We start from the raw sequence: 19,416 nt of genomic DNA, 5'->3' as shown, positions 1-19,416 counted from the left end.
AAGAGTAAATTTGTGTTTTAAAATGTAAAAGACTAATACAATGATAATTTAAAAAAAAAACCTAAGGGACTAAATAAATGAAAATTAAAGTTGAGAAATCAAATTGATAATTAAGACAAATTTGATTGATTAAAAATTTTATCATCCCTTTAATTTTTGTTCTCCAACTTTGATTAGCATGAAGAAAGTTTCAAAATATTTATTTTTCTCCTTGTCCTTATCTTGACACGCTGTTTAATGCCTTTTTTGTTGATCAATTTCTGTGGCTTGATAGATCTTCTGGCATCTACCAGGTAAGAATCATAACGTTTCCCTTATGTTTGATTTTGTTCCTTGGATTATTAATGTGAAGCTTTCACCAAATATGAGTTAGAGGATAGAAATAGGAATTTAATTACTCAGTAAAGTGAATTCAATTTTTTAAAACTTTTTATAGCTTTTGGAAAATACTTTTAATCAAATTAAATATGTTTTTTTAACCAACAATCAAATTAAATATGTTAGTTATGCCAAAAGTGAAATAGCAAGGGTATTTTTGGAAATAATTCAAATGTTTCATTTAATTATCTAAAACTCTAGTATTAATAACTTATAGCTAGGTAAGATCTTGTAACAGAATTGGAGGAAGTAAAAGAATAAAATACAAAGCTCATTGATGATATTTTAATTTATATGTAAGATATGAAGGCATAATAGACCATCCTAAGCTAAGTTAGAGCTGGCTTGTTCCTTATCATTGAGCATATTGGCTTCTTTATGACTAAAATAAATCTTCGTCATTTTCCATGGTGCAATTTCGCTACCTTGCTGTTTTCACATGGGTTTTAGTCTGAGCAAAATTCATGATTGAGATTTCACCTATGAAATTATATGATTTTAGATGTTTTTAATATTTTATTTGGTGAGTGAGGTGTTTTCCTTGTGCTAACTTGTCTTGTTCTTTCCCCTAATGTGTGAGAATAAATTTGCACTCAATCTGTTCAATGTGCCTGAAATTTCAATCATTCTTTTGCATATTGTAAAACGAATCAGAATTACGTTGAGCTAAATCTATTCCCTTATTGAACACTAGAATTGTGCTTTAATTTTTGTTCTGCAGCTTTTATGAGCATGAAGGAAGTTTCAAAACATTTATTTTGCTCCTTATCCTTACTTCGATATACTGTTCAATGCCTTTTTCTTTATTCTAGTCTAATAATGCATTTCTGTCAACCTTCTTGTTTGTTGATCAATTTTTTGTCACTTGGCGGATCTTCTAGCATCTACCAAGTCAGAATCAAAATGTTTCCTTAATACTTGAGTTTGCTCCTTGAATTATCAATGTTAAACTTTCACCTTGTAATTGAGTTATAGGATGAAATAAATAGGAATTTACTCGCAAAATTGAACTCAAGTTTTTGAATATATATTTTCCCTCCACATACTATTGGAGAGGGGGACTTTGTGATGGTCTTGTAATTAATTTGTTGAGATTTAAGTTGGGAGCATTTCATTTTCAATTTTTTGGCCTTGACATTGATATGTGGTTCGTGCAATGCAGTTTCTTCCTGCCCCAAGAGCAAGTCCAAGTCCAAACTATAGTGAAGACGAAAAAACATTCTCATTGTTGTGAAGTAATTATAGGTTTGTATGTTAATGTTTTTGGATTTGATCAGCGAATAAGAGCCATTTTGCTGATCAATGAGGTGTCTTTGACATGTGAATCATATATATATGTGAAGTACAAATATTATGAGGTTTTTATGTTTTCTTCCAGCAGAAACATCATTGACCATTTTACTCTACTAGCCGTTTGGTAGTAGTTTTATATGGAGCAAATCAGTATTTCATTCATGTGTGCGTACCGTACATTCATATTCATAGCAGTACAATACACAACTGTATGATGTATACATGCAAGGGCATTGAATTCTGATGCACAAATTGACAAAAAGGAGTTATAGATGCATTTTCTTGCTCCTTAAATTAGTCCAAAATTGCACTCCAAGTACTATTCATGCATTCTCTTCCTCTCTCCTCGGGCTCTTCATGTATCCATTTGAGGTTGTTTTAGTTTAGGTAAGAATGAGCCCCATTTACTTACTCCATGTGCATATCGTATCATTGTTTTGGGACTTCCAATGTTGTGGATGTGGAGAATGGATTCCTAATATATCATTCAGCCTTTTAACTCTTTCTCTTATTATTGGGCCTTCAATGATAGCGTTATTCTTCATATTCCTATTTATTTGAGATTAAAAAATAAGTGATTTTTAAATGATTTAGAGATTTTATAAAAAAATTATTTTGTAGAGATTTTATAAAAAAAGAAATTACTTTATGTTTGGTTACAATAATAAAAATAAGTGATTATTAGTTATTTATTTTTAAATTTTATGATATTTTCATTGATTTCCATTTTATAAAAATGATTTATTATTATATTCTTTTAAAATTTGATAATATATTTGCATATCTTACCTCTTTAAAATGCTCTCTCATCTCTTTAAAATAGCTTCTTAAAATAATTATAAATATGTTTTTTTAAAAAATATTTTTTTAAAAAATTTAAACAAACATTACAAAAAAAATAGCAAATTACAGACTTTTTAAAATTTGTCTCTGAACAGATAAAAATCTGTTTCTAGTTATTTATATTAGAAACGGAAAAATATTCGTCTCTAAATAGTGTATTTTGAAATGACTTTTGATCATCTCTAAATTTGAAGAATATGAGAAATGGATATAGATGTGTCTCTAAACCTGTCACTAATGCCATGCATTTTTTTCTACTATTATTTTTTTTTACTACAATTTTCTCATGATAAAACTTGCTATCTTACACAAAATCAAATTAACAATAACCAATAAATTGTCAACCATATTTTCAATTAAAATCAACATAGTTTGATACATGAACCTATAACAAAATAACATATATCTTCATGCATAAAACACATAACAAAATAACAAGTATCAAATAGTTGTCAACTAACATATTTCCACATACACATAACTATAACAAACATAATCATATATTATCTTCCAAATCCTCATCCAAATAATTGCTGTTAGGAGAGTCACCTACATCATATGCTTGACCATGTCTAGAATCATTGGCTAGGGGGTCTTCAGAAGGAGCATTAACAAAAAGATTGATTCCAAGGTGCTCAACAACTATATGCATAGCTTCCTTGTTTTATTTCAACTCTTCAACCAACTTAGAGATTATTTCCTACATCTTCTCATACTTAGATAGGGAATTAAATTGTTCAAGTTGTGTCATTACTGCATCATTCAACATAGATATAGTTGGAACTCTACTTCCTAAGTCCAAATATGCATCCTTTTTTATTCTTTCCACCAACAACTGACGGAAACAACTGGTTATCCAAGATAGATGAGATGTCACTTTCAAGATATCCCTTCTTTTGACATGCTTGAGCTTATTCCTTCCTTTCTTTTATGAAATTCTTCCAAAAAAAAGCCATATATTCAATCAATGGTCAAACCTCAACTTTATTTTTCTTTTCACAACACTTTATATATAAATATGTCACATATTCAAGCACTTACAACAATATTTTTAACTTTCTTAGAGATCCTAACAAATTTTTTCTTATAATATTTCATTTTCCTAAAGAGTTCAAAACTAGTAGGCTCCCTTATTCAAGTCATTATTCTACAAACAGATCAATTTAAACATATAAAAGAGAATTATTTTAGATAATTTGAAATTCATTTCTTTAAACAAATTACCATCCTTTTTGGGTACTCTGATGCAAAGACAAAACCAACAATTTGGAGTGAGGCACCAAGATTAAAGTTTCTATTTTTGCCATTTTGTTTACTTAATGAATTCTACTTTGGATCTTGCCACTTTCGCTTTAGTTCTTTGTTAATATCTTCATGTATCCATAACTCTTTGTCCTCTTTATATCTAAACTTGGCCATTGCATATCTTATACTCCGTGACCCTTTGCTATGACAATGCTTTCTCACTTGCCTATCATCTTGAAGGAGCCATATATAATGCTCTTGCAATTACAATTTTTTTAAAAAAAACAACAATGCACATAACAATGTTTAAAATAAGGTAAGGAAACAACTAAAGGAAACTAATTAACCTTGAACTCTTCAAATCACATGTCTTTGGCTTGTGGAGTGACTTCACTCCAATTCCTCAGTGCTCCCTTTATAATGCCTGTCTTGCCATTACTGAAACAAAACCAAACTACAATCTATAATGGTAATTAGGATTTATCTAACCCTTAAAGATTACTGAAATAAAAAAGTTATAAATAATTACAAAACCTTTCAAAAGTTTTATACCAAACCCTTCAAAATTGTGTTTGAGATCAAACAATAGTTTAAAGACTCTTAAAATAAAAAAAGAAGCGTGGTAAACAAACAAACAGTATAAAAGACTATAATTAGGTCAAGCAGTCATTTTCACCCATTTCGGAACATCTGCCACATCTAGGAAGCACATGCACCATAAGTAAAGTCTTGTGTTATATGCCGTGGTGCACAACGCAATTCATGACGGCTCACTTGCTTGCACAATAGGATCCAAAGACAAACTTTTAGCATGCGTTAATTCTCCATCTAACGTTCAATTTGAGTGATCCAAGGGTTCACATGGAATTCATTTGATTAACTAGCTAATGACACAAGTTTTACTTCAATACAATGTATCATTTTAAATTGGACATATGGATGTCAAACACTTTTATGGCATATTTGCACATCTAAGTGCCCCAACCTTTAATCTTCTACAATTAGCCTTGCTTGAGACTCAAATCACATCCAATGGACTACTAATCACCTAATTAAACACTTATACACATGGTAATGCATTCAGCATGCCTAAACAAACAATCTCAATCTCATGATCACATAACTACATATAGACAACCCAATTCAATCAAATGTCAACATCATTACTCAAGTATCAAATTCCATGGAAAATATACAAGCTCATGATTTAAACATCATATTTAGCCATTAATATTGGCATCAAAATTTATTAAGCAAATACAATCATATGTAAAAATTAAATTGCTTGGTTATGACAACTCTTAGGTATACTTTGGATTTTTGAAGGAGCTTCCCATTAGCGTAAGCTGCAAAAACAATACTCCACAAGTAATGGCTAGAAAACATCATCAATGACTAATTATCATTAATTAACCATTAATTACGATTAAGGCCTAATAGCTTCATTAAGCATGAGTAATCAAAACTAACCCTAACACTCACTTCCATTAACTTATTTAGCTCCTATTAGGCTCAACAATCACTGCTAGCTACTTTCATAAGCTTAATATAACTTATTTGGCATTAGGGTTAATATTATAATCCTCATAAAAGACATTAAATGTCACTAACAATCAAAACCCAAGATTCAAAACATTCATTATCACCCATAGACTCCATTAAAGTTAGAGGGGTCACTGAAACTTATCAATATTTTTTTGATGTAGCTCGCCATCCCATGGAACTTAAGGAAAACACGAGGATGGAAAAGAGAAGAGGAACCTTACCTAAGAGATTGGTACCCTTAAACAACCCTAAAAAACTGCAAATGATGAACCTTAATAGAGTTGTGAATGCTTCCTTCAAAACTCTCCCAATCCCTTCTCTTCCTATTTGCCCGAAACGCATTTTGGAGATTGTGAAATTTCAAGCCTCTATTGCAGCATATAGCACCATCTGCCATGACAAATCACCCAAAAAAACAACCCTACTAGAGTCTATCATTTTTGGTCCAAAATGGCCCAATAACTTTCTAAGCTCTATTCTTAGTCCTCTATAAGGTCCATTAGGCTTAAACAGTCACCTAAACTCAATAATTGCTCTCTAGATAATTTAATCCACCAACTAAGCTCCTCAATTAATTTATTTAAGCCTTAGATTAAATTTTGAGGTGATACACATTGAATGATCTTGAGCATATAATTTAGAGGCAAAAATAGATTTTAATCCTTTTAATTTTCACTTTACTTGGAATAGTGATTGTATTTTCCTTCATTAAACCACATTTTCTCAATCCCATTTGACATTTACTCATAGTTAATGGTAGTTTACAATAGTCAAATATAGTGTTCTTTAAAACAAAAGGAAAATGAAAACAACTTCAAGATTTTTCCTTTCTTTATTTTTAAAAACAAAAAAAGAACAATTTTGGAAACATTTGAATCCAAAACAATTACCCAGCAATTTTTTTATTTTTCATTTTTAAAAATAAAAACAGTCTTTAAAAGCAAAAATCAAACAAGGCCCTTAGTCTTTTAGAGATTAATTATCAGTATTTGACTCTAAAAATTTTAGGAATCCATCAATATCTTTGTGCTAGAGGTTTATTTCACCTTAAATTTTGATGATGTTAAGATCATATATATTTATGGAATTTTAATGATACCAATTAATGCACTCATCAAATTGAACTCATTTTTTAAAGAAATACTTTTCATTTACACTATTGTTGGAGGGCTTGGAGATGCTCATTTTTATAATTTGCTAAAATTTGGCTAAGTGGGGAATATTTCAATTTTTCCATTGGCTAGGTTATTTTGGTAATTTGTACAATTAAGCTTCTTGCTGTCAGAACTTGGAAGGAAGTTCAAAACATACCATGAAGATGGGAGAGATGGGCTCAATCTCTCACCATTCTTCGTTGCTGTAAAGTAATTATATAAGATTATATTATGAAATAGAGACTGAGAGTAGAAGAGAAGAGAGAATACTATATTGAGAGAATAAGAGAATAGGGAGCTTTCTTATTTCAGTATGTCGAATACAACTGAGATGCCTTCTATTTATAGGTACAAATATATCAATTAAAGTGAAGATAATAATAACTGAAAGATATTTGGAGAATCTAAGATAATGAATAACCACACAATATCCTAATATTCATAACACTTTCCCTTGAATGTCCAGATATTGTGCCTTATTAAAACCTTACTAAGAAAAATCCCATGGGACAAAAACTTAGTCAAGGAAAAAGAATAAACAATATCATCATATTTATTGAAGCTGCCTCATTAAAAATCTTACTAGAAAAACCAAGTGGGACAAAACTTTGGTTAAGGAAAAAAAAGTGCGACATAACTTTTACTCCCCCTGATGACGATATCACTTAATATTTCTTAGATTGCGAACCCCGATATTGTATACAAACTTCTTAAAAGTCAAAGTAGAAAGTGCTTTAGTCAACAAAGCTGCTAGATTATTACTAGAATGAACTTGTTTAATTTAGATTTCTCCATTTTTTTGAATATCATGTGTGAAGAAGAATTTTGGTGAGATATACTTTGTTCTGTCTCCTTTCATATATCCTTTTCTCAACAGGGCAACACATGCAGCATTATCTTGACATATGATTGTTAAGATCATTTTTCCAGAAGAAAGAGTATAGGTGCTTTGGAAGTGATGGATCACGGATCTTAACCAAATGCATTATTGACTTACTTCATGCATTGCTAAAATTTCTACATGATTAAAAGATGCGGTTGCTATTATCTGTTTCATAGATTGCCACGAAATAGTGATGCCACCACCAGTAAACAAGTAGCCCGTTTGAGATTGATCATTATGAGGATCTAACATGAATCCTGCATCAGCATAGCCCATTAAATCTTGCTTGATTTTATTACAATATAATAAACCTTATCTGTAGTACCTTTAAGATAACGTAGAATATGTTTAACTCTATTCTAATGTCTTTGTGTTGGTAAAGAACTATATTTTGCTAATAGATTGATAGCAAATGATATATCAGGTTGTGTATGACTAGTAAGATACATTAGTGCTCCAATGGCACTAAGATATGGTACTTCTAGACCAAGTAGTTCTTCATCCTCTCCTTGAGGCCTAAAAAGATCTTTGTCCTTGTCTAAAGATCTAACAACTATTGGAGTGCTTAAAGGATGTGCTTCATCCATATAAAATTGCTTTAAAACACGTTTTATATGCGTTTCTTGGTACATAAAAATTCCACCAATCAAATATTCAATTTGTAATCTAAGGCAGAATTTTGTCCTTCCCAAATCCTTCATCTCAAATTCTTTCTTCAAGCAATTCATAGCTTTTGGAATCTCTATGGGAGTTCCAATAATATTTATATCATCAATGTAAACTGCGATTATTACATACCCATTTTCATATCTTTTTAGGAAAATGCATGGATAAATAGGATCATTCTTATATCCTTCTTTATCAAGTATTCACTAAGTTGATTACACCACATGTACCCAAATTGTTTCAACCCATAAAGGGATTTATTTTGCTTGATTGAGTATTGTTCTCGAGAACTTTGATTGTTTGCTTCTTGCAATTGGAATCCTTTTGGAATTTTCATATAAATATCATTATCACGAGAGCCATATAAATAGGTTGTAACAATGTCCATTAGATGCAAATCATGTTGCTAAACTAACCAAGTAACGAAAGGTAGTTGCATCCACCACAGGTGAGTATGTTTGATCAAAATTAATGCCAGGTCGTTGCGAAAACCCTTGAGCAATGAGTCATGCTTTATACCTTACAATCTCATCTCTTTCATTTTGCTTTCATACAAAGACCCATTTATACCCAACAAGTTTCACATCTTTAGGTGTGCGGACTAGGGGTCCAAAAAAAATTTCATTTTTCAAGAAATTTAATTCTATCTCCATTGTATCTTTCTATTTTGACCAATCATTTCTTTATCTACATTCCCTAACAGACTTTGGTTCTTAATCCTCATTGTCATTCATGACATTAAGCTATATTATATGCAAAATTGTCATCAACATTGACTTCATTTCTATCCCATCAAATTCCATCCACAACATAATTTATTGAGATCTCATTATATTCATCTATTTCAGGTACTTGTTTCTCATCTAAAACTGAGGCTTTAGTTGTGTCCGATATTTCTTCTGGAGTTTCCTTTTCCTCAACTTGACCATCTAGATTCTTAGCTCCCTTTCTTTTTTGAGGATTTTTATCTTTGAAACTGATAGGTCTACCATGCTTTAAGCGGGCCTTAGACTCATTGACAGTGATCGATTGTCCAACGAGGACATCAATCTTGATCAGAGCATTAGTGTAACACTCTCAAATTTACAAACCGATTTTTCGCAAATTATTAATTCAACAAATTATTTTTTTTTCATTGAACCCTTATCATACCCTTATCATGGTAGAAAAATTTCTACCATAATACATCCAAGACAATATATCACAGGTCTTAAAATATCTCAAAAAAGCAATTAGAACCATGAGTGACAGACAGGATCCTCATGTCATGATATTCAAATCAGATCATAAATCAAGAGGGACAGACATAATCCTCTTGGTCATATAAATACTTTTAATAAAAAGGATTAGAGTTTACATGCTTCACAAAAAAGATATGTCCTAAGTTGGCACAAGATACATTGTATAATCTAAAATAAGAGGCAACGTAAAAGATGGTGTCTGAGACACTATAGTTACACCTCTGGTGCTTTCTCGGCCTGACTCGCTCTTGTAAAAATATTAACCACGGGGAATGAGACTTAAAAGTCCTAGTAACCAGAAATTAATATGTAATGATGCATGCGGATGTAACTAATCATGCGATTGTTAAGTGGGCACACAAAACATTTAACCGAACAATACTTTCAAACAAACCGAACAAGTATTTAATTTGCATGACTGCACCTTATATCCTCCTTTCGCCATGCTCGAACGCCAAATCACCCGGCCAAAGGTGAGTTGGACCAAGCGACACGCCACTCATTGGGTCCAATGAGGGCTTACCACGTGGTAATAATTAACCGAACAGAAATTCTCATTAACACCATATATTAAAATACCCTAACAAGTCATGCATCATTCAAATATCCAAACAGGAATATATCCGAACAATAATATCTCATCATGATAAACAAAAATAAATTTTTGACCCACTTGGCAATAATTTCAAACAAGTATATATATACAGTATTTATTTTCATTAATTCATAATTTTTTTCAAACAATAAAACAACATATAACCATTCACAAACACACCCATCACAACACATTAATAATGGTTACCTTGTATCTTGAATAACAAGTTCCCCTTCACAACTCCTTTTTCACCATTATCTTTGTCAATATAATCTACATAATTATTTCACAATACTATACATTAATTTTACATTAAAATAAATAACTCTAATTTAAAGAGTTAGAAAGTCTTAGATCTATAATCCATATTAACACTAATTTAAGATTTATGCCTCATTTAACTTCCCAAATTCTTTTCTAAAATTCTCGTACCCTAACAAACTATTTTTTTTTATCCTCAAATCACTTCTAGTATCACAATTTCATCCTTCTATATTTTAAAAATTCGTCCAAAAATAAATTAAAAATTTTAAAAGTATCCTGAAGCCTCAAATCACCTTTCTATAACCTCAAAAATACCTATTCATACTTAAATAAATATTTAATAATCATAGGTTTATCCCTACATCTCAGATTCCACATAAATTCAACCATATAGATCTAGATTTTAACTCAAAAATTCTTAAACATGAGTTTCAACCTCAAGAAAATATTCTATAATATTTATTATATCCCTAAGAGTTTTAACCTATATTTTTAATCCATCATATCATCAGATTAACTATCCTATAGAAAAATCCTAATCAAAATATTTACTCTATCCTACAAAATAATCATATCACTAGAAAGCTAATATTATTTAGAAAATAACTATAAAATTAATTTTGTAATTAAATAAATTTTTAAATGCTAATCTAAACAGGAAAGTTAGAATATACCTGAAGAAAAAGAAAATAATCCCCCCGTGCGAGAAAACGCTGAGCAACGTGAGAGGAAGAGAGAAAAATAATATAAAAATGGGATTGTGAGTCCCAAAATTATATTAAAAAAAACTATAGGTTTGAATTTAATTATTCAAACCTTTGGGCCATTACTTACAATTTTCACAAATTGCATCTTGGGCCCTTAGTTGCAATTTTCACAAATTATAATAAATAATTCCTTATGCTTCCTCCACAATGCACCTCCTCTTTTTATACATGAGGAGGTGCCTTTCATTCCCACATCTAATCGATGTGGGACTAAACCCCCTCCCCTTTTTTTTTACTTTCTTTTCTTTTCTTTTTTTTTAACTCTCACACACACATTAATAATAATTTTTTTTAAATCTTAAAATTATATCTTAACAAAATATTTTTTATATAATTTTAAACTTAAGTTTTTAATTCATAATTAAATACCTACCCATATTATTATTTTCTAATAACCTCAAATAATATAAATTCCTATTATTATCATCATTTAAAAAAAACTTAAATTTCATAAATTTTTTTATCTAAAAATTAGGAGGTTACAATTAGCAGTTGAAATATGTGATTTAGTTACCTTTTTTGGGTCATCAAATGTGTCTGGCAATTGATTTGCTAAACTTTGCAATTGAATTATCTTTTGAATTTCTTATTCGCATTGTTTTATATGAGGATCAACTAATTTCCTTTTTCAATTGCTTTTTCTCTCCCCCCAATGTTGGAAAAAATGATTCGTCAAAATGACAATTAGGAAACTGTGCTGTAAATAAATCTCCTGTTAATGGTTTGAGATATCTTATTATTGATGGAGATTCATATTCAACATATATTCCTAACCTTCTTTAAGGTCCCATCTTTATGCATTGAGGTGGAGCAATTGGAACATAAACTTCACAACCAAAGACTTTAAGATGGGAAATATTAAGTTCTCGACCTAATATCATTTGTAAAGGGGAGAAATTTTGATTACTTGTTGGCCTGATGTGAATTAATGTTGCAGCATGCATGATTGCATGCTCTCAAGCAGATATTAGGAGTTTTGATTACATGAGTAATGGTCTAGCAATCAATTTTAATTATTTAATAAATAATTCTACAAGTCCATTTTGTGTATGAACATGTGCTACAGGATGCTCAATTTCAATTCTAATAGACATACAATAATCATTAAATGCCTAAGATGTAAACTCGACAGCATTGTCAAGGTGTATTTTCTTAATTGAATAATAAGGAAAATAAGCTCTTAGTTGGATTAATTGAGCAAGAAATCTTGTAAATGCCTGGTTGCAAGATGATAGTAGACAAACATGTGACTATCTAGTTGATGCATCAATCAAAATCATAAAATATCTTAATGGTCCATGTGGTGGGTGAATTGGCCCACAAATATCACCTTGTATGTGCTCTAAAAAGTCTACCAATTTTAGTGATAGTCGAATAATCAATTTCCCTTAGAGCAAGCAGTACATGAAAAATTATTGGATTGAGGAATCTGCTAACTCTTCAAGTCATGTCTGCATGTGCTTTCTATTATTTTTTACATTATAATTGACCCGAGATGGCCCAACCGATTATGCCAAGCAAGGAACATGTGATTTGTAAACTTCTGGTTTACAATAACATGTGATTCTATTGTACTAATATGTGTGTAGCACAATCTGGAAGAGAATGTAAGTAATCTTTCCAATACACATTTATAATTCAAGATATTTCTCGTGATATACAGATATTCAACGTCCTTATCATTCATCGTCTCAATGTGATATTCAACGTCCTTATCATTCATCGTCTCAAGACTTAAAGGAATATAATGCATTATCAAAATGCAAATTTATTCCTTTTAGTAATATTATACTAGCTCTTCTGGAGCCTTCAATTAATTTTGTGCTACCAGATATAGTACTAATATAAGCTTCCTTCCTTATTAAATTTGAAAAATATCTTATATCATTGAAAATTCCTATGAGAATTAGCAATTCTCCAAAACATTAAAAATAAATATAAGGATCGATGTGCTAGAATACGTAAAACATAAATTTCAATAAAATTATAAATTTTAACATAAATTAATATTCCATTATCAAGTTCAATGTTCTAGAAATGCATAAAATTATAAAAAGGAATACATGAAACCTAAAATGCAGAAAACATAATTAATAACCATAACATAATTTATGTTTGGACTATTCCATCATCAATAAGGTGCCCAATGTTTCCATTTGGGTTAGAGAAGAAATCGACTATGTCTAAATTGGAGACGTCCATATTATCATCAACATCATTATTGTAAGATACGAGATTTGTCTCCACTTTATTCTCCTTTTTTAGGGATTCTTGATAAAGACCAATAAGATGCCTTAAGGTACGATAGGTATAAGCCCAGTGTCCAATTCTGCCACAATGATAACATTTGTTTTTATCAATTTGATTACTTACTCCCACCCTTTTCTTGTTGCATTTTGCAATTTGTCGCTTTGGGTGGGGAGTTTTGTGATGCAAGTCTCTACTTTAACCTTGCCCACGTCCACGACCACTACCACGACCATGACCACATCCACGATCGCAATCATGACTATAACCACGAGTAAAACCTTGACCACGTGGTTGCATATGAATATGGTGGCCATGTGTTGCTACATTCACTTTAGGGAATGAAGCAGTGCCAGTTGGATGTGACTCATGGTTTTTCATTAATAAATCATTGTTTTATTCAGTAACTAAGAGACATGATATTAGCTCTGAATATTTCTTAAATCCTTTCTCGTAATATTGCTGCTGTAGGAGCACATTAAATGCATGAAATGTGAAGAATGTTTTTTCTAACATATCTTCATCAATAATTTTTTTCTCCACACAATTTGAGTTTAGAACTAATTTTAAACATAGTTGAATTATATTCACTTATAGTTTTAAAGTCCTGTAAGCACAGGTGCATCCATTCATATCGTGCTTGTGGAAGGATAACTGTTTTCTGATGATTATATCTTTCCTTTAGGCTATTTCAAAGAATAAGTGGGTCTTTCACAGTAAGATATTCAGCTTTCAATCCTTCATGGAGGTGGTGGCATAGGAAGATCATTGCCTTTGCCTTTTCTTGATTAGATGCTTCATTGGATGCTTTAATGGTATCTTCTAAACCATTTGTATCGAGGTGAATTTCACCATCTAAGACCCAAGATAAATAATTTCTTCCCGTGATATCCAAGGCTACAAATTTGAGTTTAGCCAAGTTTGACATTGTTTGTACTATCACAAAATAAATTTAAATTAAATAATAATTATTTAAATTAAAATCATGTAATATTATGGCTAACAATAAGAAGTCACGGGGTAATCATGAAAGTTAACAAGCAGCGAAACAAAAAAAAAAAAAACAAATGAGCTATTATAACAATTATTACCCGACTAACAATATTATAATGAAAGAAACAAAACAATGGGAAGTAGTTCACACGAAAAATGACAAATAATAAAAGGGATTAATAAAAATTAATAAAAAGTGGAGCAGTTAAATGTAGAATAGATATTTAAATATAGATGTCTTCAAGATCTACTTTATACTATGAATAGCTTCTAAACTCACTTTAAATTCTGTGAATATTTTTAAGATCCACTTTATATTTTTTATATGGTTACACTACTATAAAACAGGTCTACCAGAACATGCATATAGGAGCTTTTCTGGCAAAAATACCTCTAATTTATAAAGGCAGAACATATCAAAGCTATTTTGAAAGAAAATGCTCCGATAGGCTTGACCTAAGAAAGCTTTTTAATTATTAAAATGCTCTAGAAAGTTACTGTTATCCTACGGGAGCGTTTTTAATTGCAAAAGCTCCCTTTAGTTACTTAAATAAAATTAATTAAATAAAACATTAAGAATTTTTTTATAAAAAGAACATTAAGAATTTTAAATATTTATAAAATATAAATGATTATTTTTCAAAAGAAATTGCCATTATATAATTAAATTTATTTTGAAAAAGTAAATTATTATACTTTCAAAATATTATCTTTGATATTTTATATATAAAAATAACTAATAATACAAAAATAATATTTATCAAAATATTTTAAATTATAAAATTCATAATAATTGTTAATTTTAAATTATTTATAAAAAATAAAATACACATACCAAAATATTTTTAACTGAAAAAGTTTTGTTAGACTGTATTTATATATATATATATATATATTTTGAACACTTACGGGAGTTTTTTTTATATATAAAAGCTCCTGTAAGAGGGAGAATATTGGAGCATTCAACATAAATAGCTCCTGTGTGTATGCTGTACTTTTATTTTTATTTTATTTTTTAATTTTGAAATATCTATCAAAGCTTTTTTTATATGAAAAACTCCCATAAGTTCGTATCTACCAGGGCTCCTTCCCTCTAAAAAGCTCCCATGTGTGTTTTTTTTTTTTTTTTTTCTTTTCCTTTTTCTTTCTTCAGTTCTTCGATCCCCGTACGCGTCTGCGAAGCACATTTTCTTCAGGGCACATTTTCAGAGCCTCTTCAATCCCTCCATTTCTTCGAATGCTATCAGCCCGTTGAACACGCAGATCAGCCCTCTTCAGAGCATATCTTCAGAACCTCTTCAGAGCGTATTTTCAGATCTGCGTGAGAATGTTTCTTCCTCTGTTTATATTTCTTCGATTTGCATTCAGTCCGTCGAGCGCGTGTCTGCAGAGGTCCAGTTCATTTCTTCGAGCATGAGTTTCAGTTCGTCGAACATCATCTACCTGCTGCTTGCTTGAGGTTCAGCGTTAAAGTTTCCAACTGGAGTTCCGTCGTTCAGTCCGTGGTTCAGATCTGGAAGTGCGTCGTCCATCATCTGCCTGCTGCTCGAGTCCGTGATTCAAGCTCAATCCAGGTATGTTATAAAATCTCACCTCAGATCTGGGCTGGAAGGTGCGAACTGAAGGATGAATGAACGCATATTGAATAAACTCAAATATTTCCAGTTACGCATCTTGCTTAATGAATGGATCCCCCTGTAAAGCTTCAATATGCGTCACTGTAAACTATTTTTGTTTAAGCTCTCCAATATGACTGCATTTTTGTTTGATTTTGCTGCTTTCTTTACCTTCGATTCCATCATACATTTGTCTGATTTATTGTATACCCTTCGATTTTTGTCTGATTTTGACGTTGGGAGTCCCATATCTCTCTCTGGTGCCTGCCCCCTGCATTGGCGTGTCCTGTTCTGTTTGATTTAGAGTTTGATGTCCAGCTTTCTTCAATTATAATGCTTGTAATCTATCATGAGAGAGGACTGTTGAGAATAATAAAACAGGAGGGGATGGAGAGAAGGATGAGCAAGAGGTGTTCCTATCTATAAATTAGAGTCTTTGTGCTCCTTAACTGGGATAACCTTTAATTATATAACCATTAATGTTTCAGATTGTTGAAGGGAAGCCGCGACAGCGATTGCATGGTTCTAAGAAGTGCTGTCGCGTGTATATCTATAACTTCTTTTATTTTTGGTTGGACTGTAGTTGACTATCTTTACCTTTTCTCCATTAAGTTTCCTATGCCCAATGTTCTTCCCTTGTTATTTTCGCTCTGTTCTATTCTTATGTTAAGCAGATCCAATAGATCTGTTAGTAATGAGATTTATGCAGCTGGAGAAGTTGTAGTTATTTGGCCATGTGGGCTTTGTTGAGAATCAGACATGATGCTGAAGAAAATCGAGTATGTTTTCTAATGTTATGTCACGTTCATCCTTCCCTAGCTAGTTCTATTGCGCTCAAAGTCAATTCTTGTGCGTTTTTGTTGTTCATATAAATGGAGCAGAACTCATGAGTCTAATACTTAGATATATTAATCTGATTTTTTTTTTAAAGCATGATATGGTTGGTTTTGTTCTTCTTCTTTCCTAATTACTTAGTGTTTGCTGGCTATGATATTTCCAATAAGTTAATAATAATTTTGTTAATAAATCTCAAGAATTTCTTGCTATTTTATAACATTACGCCTTATAGTGATCAATCATAAATTTGAGAATTAGTTAGGCAGTTGGTATTGAATGGTTTTATGATTTAGTTTATTGAAACAATAGATCAGGTATGATAACATCTCAGAAACAATTTGGTACAGAAATTTCTTTGTATTCAATTATTTATTTCTCTCTCAAATTTGTGATTTTGTAGGAAATTCTTTTCAGAATGGCTGGCCTACCGATGGTGGAGAACTACCTCACGGGATATAATAGTTGTATGTTTGCATATGGACAGGCATTCTGAACAAACATGCTTTAGTCAATCTTGAGATTAGCAGATGCCGTCATAAGCAAAAAAAAAAGCCATGTAAAATAGAGTATTGTACTATTCTTAAGCAGAAAGATATTGTCTTCTATACAAGATTCCAATATAGCGCTTAGCATCATTGTTCTTTCTTTCTTTCTTCAAATGTCATATCACCTAAGCAACGTTAGTGTAGAAAGCACTGTAAGTACTGGTTACTTGTGCCCATATTCCCCTCTATCAGGTGGTGCTGTTGAGCTGCATCATTCAGCATTTTAATGTTTGGGAAAGTAGGTGCTTCAGTTTGTCATTGTTTCTTGATTTATGCATGTCATCCTTTCACAATTGTTTCTTAATTTATGCATGTTATGCTTTCACAAAAGTCATGCTAATCTTCCTTGTATCATTCTAATTTTATTGTATGTCCCCAAAGGACTGGTCATTGTTTCATGCTTCCATGTCCACCCTGCTAAATAGCAATTTTTACCTGCAGTAGTTAAACATTTTGGAGTTTGATAAATAGGGCTTAGTTTGCTCGTGTCATGTCAATGGGAATGTGTGTGCAGTACTCAGAAGTAGGACAAAATTTTTGGTTTTATTGAAATTCAAAAGGACAAAATTTTTGCTATATTTCACATTACCACTTTGTTTTCTTGGCACCGTTGTGGGCTTGTGGTAAAATGTGTGTGTGTATAAAACTTTAAATATGTACACAATTATATATGTATACAATTATATCTTTTTTCTTCTGTATAATGGTCCTTTTGTTTATGTTTTTTTGATGAAAAAAGTACTTTTTTAAAAAAATCACTCATAAGAAATCTTAAAGTGTTTGTTTAAGATTGGGTAAAAAACAATATACCTTCTAAATTATAGGTCGAGTAACACTAGAGATTCTAAATTTCTTGTCGTTTTGAATTCGTCGATTACAATTTAAAGAGCATTCTTATTTTTGCAGGAAAATTTCAAAGAGAAACAACCCCATGCCTCATGGTACTCGGTAAGTATCTTGGTGAACTTGGGAACCTCTTATAAACCTTCATGTCTTTCTCGAAACTCATGCAAAAATTTCTCATATTAGTTTGTCAATTAATTCCTTTCATTCTAATATTACTTCTATCTTCTTTGTTTAATCTGCAGATATATCTTATAAATCAGTCAACCAAAATTATAATTGTGGATTTTAGAGTTGTCACCATCGAAATTCTTTTTTTGCTTAACATTGTCTCTATATTCGCTTTACTCATCTTTCCATATAATGTCTTGCCTTTTATCTTTCTAGCTGTGGCTTATCTATTTCCATTTCTTTATTGTAATGTAACAGAATAAAAAGAAAGCACACACATAATTCTTGCTTGAAATGTCTATATATGTGGCTTTAGTTATAAGCTGTGAACCATGTGGAAAATTTAAATGACACACACGGCACTTCGAACTCTACTTTCTACCTGTCCACTTCAAAATTTGTACACTTCTTGATACCCAATATTCCAAAATTCACACAACTATCTTCTTGAAGTTTGTTGTAAAGCCATATCTGATTAAACCCAATCATCACATAGTTTTATCCCTGATTTTTCCATTGTTAATTATTTGTTTTTAGAACCTTTTAGTATGTCCTGGTTTGAACTCTGGTATTGTGATTCAAAAAAAGTGTTCAGACAAGTTCATGACGAAGTCATCATGTATTAATTCCTTTATTTCTTTATGATGATTATTATTTTTTAAAGAAGGAAAAGCATAATAGAAAAATGCATTGCCGATCATGTATTATGATTCTTCTTATTATGATTTTTGAACAGGTGAGTTTATTCATAATTAATATGACATTTATGATTTAACTAACTTATTTTTCTTTATTTTTTGCAGATAGAATATGATTGGGTACTCTTCAACTAAATAAGAATAGTGTTAGATGAAATTGTTTGTACCATGTAAGTATGGGAGTATTGAAAATGTTTTTAAATTCTTAGGTTGCAATTTACATTATGATCATGTATACTGTAGGATTGAAATTAGTTGTCGATCTCTTGCATATATTCTGAAATTTCTTACTGCTTGTATACTTGCATTAATTATATAAATAATTTTTTTGTATATTTGTCATGACATGCAATGCATGCGATGAATAATAAATGAATTAATTCTTTTTTTAAAAAATAGACCTACTAGAGCATTTTGAAAAAGAAAAGCTCCTATAGATCATACGAGAGCTTTTTTACCGATAAGCATACCCTATACGAGCATTTACATGAAAAAAAGTTCCTGGAAGCCTAGCATGCGGGAGCTTTTCTTCATGTAAAAGCTCCGGTAGGTAAGCCTATGGGAGCTTTTCTAACCGAAAACGCTCCCGTAG

General features: G+C 31.0%; 1 protein-coding gene, 1 long non-coding RNA gene and 1 pseudogene across 2 annotated transcripts in view; 2 read left to right on the top strand and 1 right to left on the bottom strand.

The window, feature by feature from the left end:
- Positions 1-19,416, top strand: part of LOC129287862 (TMV resistance protein N-like) — a 51,356-nt gene that overhangs the window by 8,989 nt on the left and 22,951 nt on the right. The gene's annotated exons all lie outside the window — the stretch shown is intronic.
- LOC129287869 (uncharacterized) lies at positions 15,245-19,131 on the top strand. Its single transcript, XR_008587830.1, has 4 exons — positions 15,245-15,688; positions 16,219-16,509; positions 16,968-18,060; positions 18,930-19,131. It is a non-coding gene; the product is annotated as an uncharacterized LOC129287869 (long non-coding RNA).
- Positions 17,402-17,496, bottom strand: LOC129289734 (U6 spliceosomal RNA; annotated as a pseudogene).

This window comes from Prosopis cineraria, unplaced genomic scaffold (genome assembly GCF_029017545.1).
Source record: "Prosopis cineraria cultivar Desert tree isolate PC_DT_omini unplaced genomic scaffold, ASM2901754v1 PC12, whole genome shotgun sequence".
In the NCBI taxonomy this organism is placed as follows: Eukaryota; Viridiplantae; Streptophyta; class Magnoliopsida; order Fabales; family Fabaceae; genus Prosopis; species Prosopis cineraria.
This window is presented reverse-complemented; position numbering and strand designations above follow the sequence as displayed.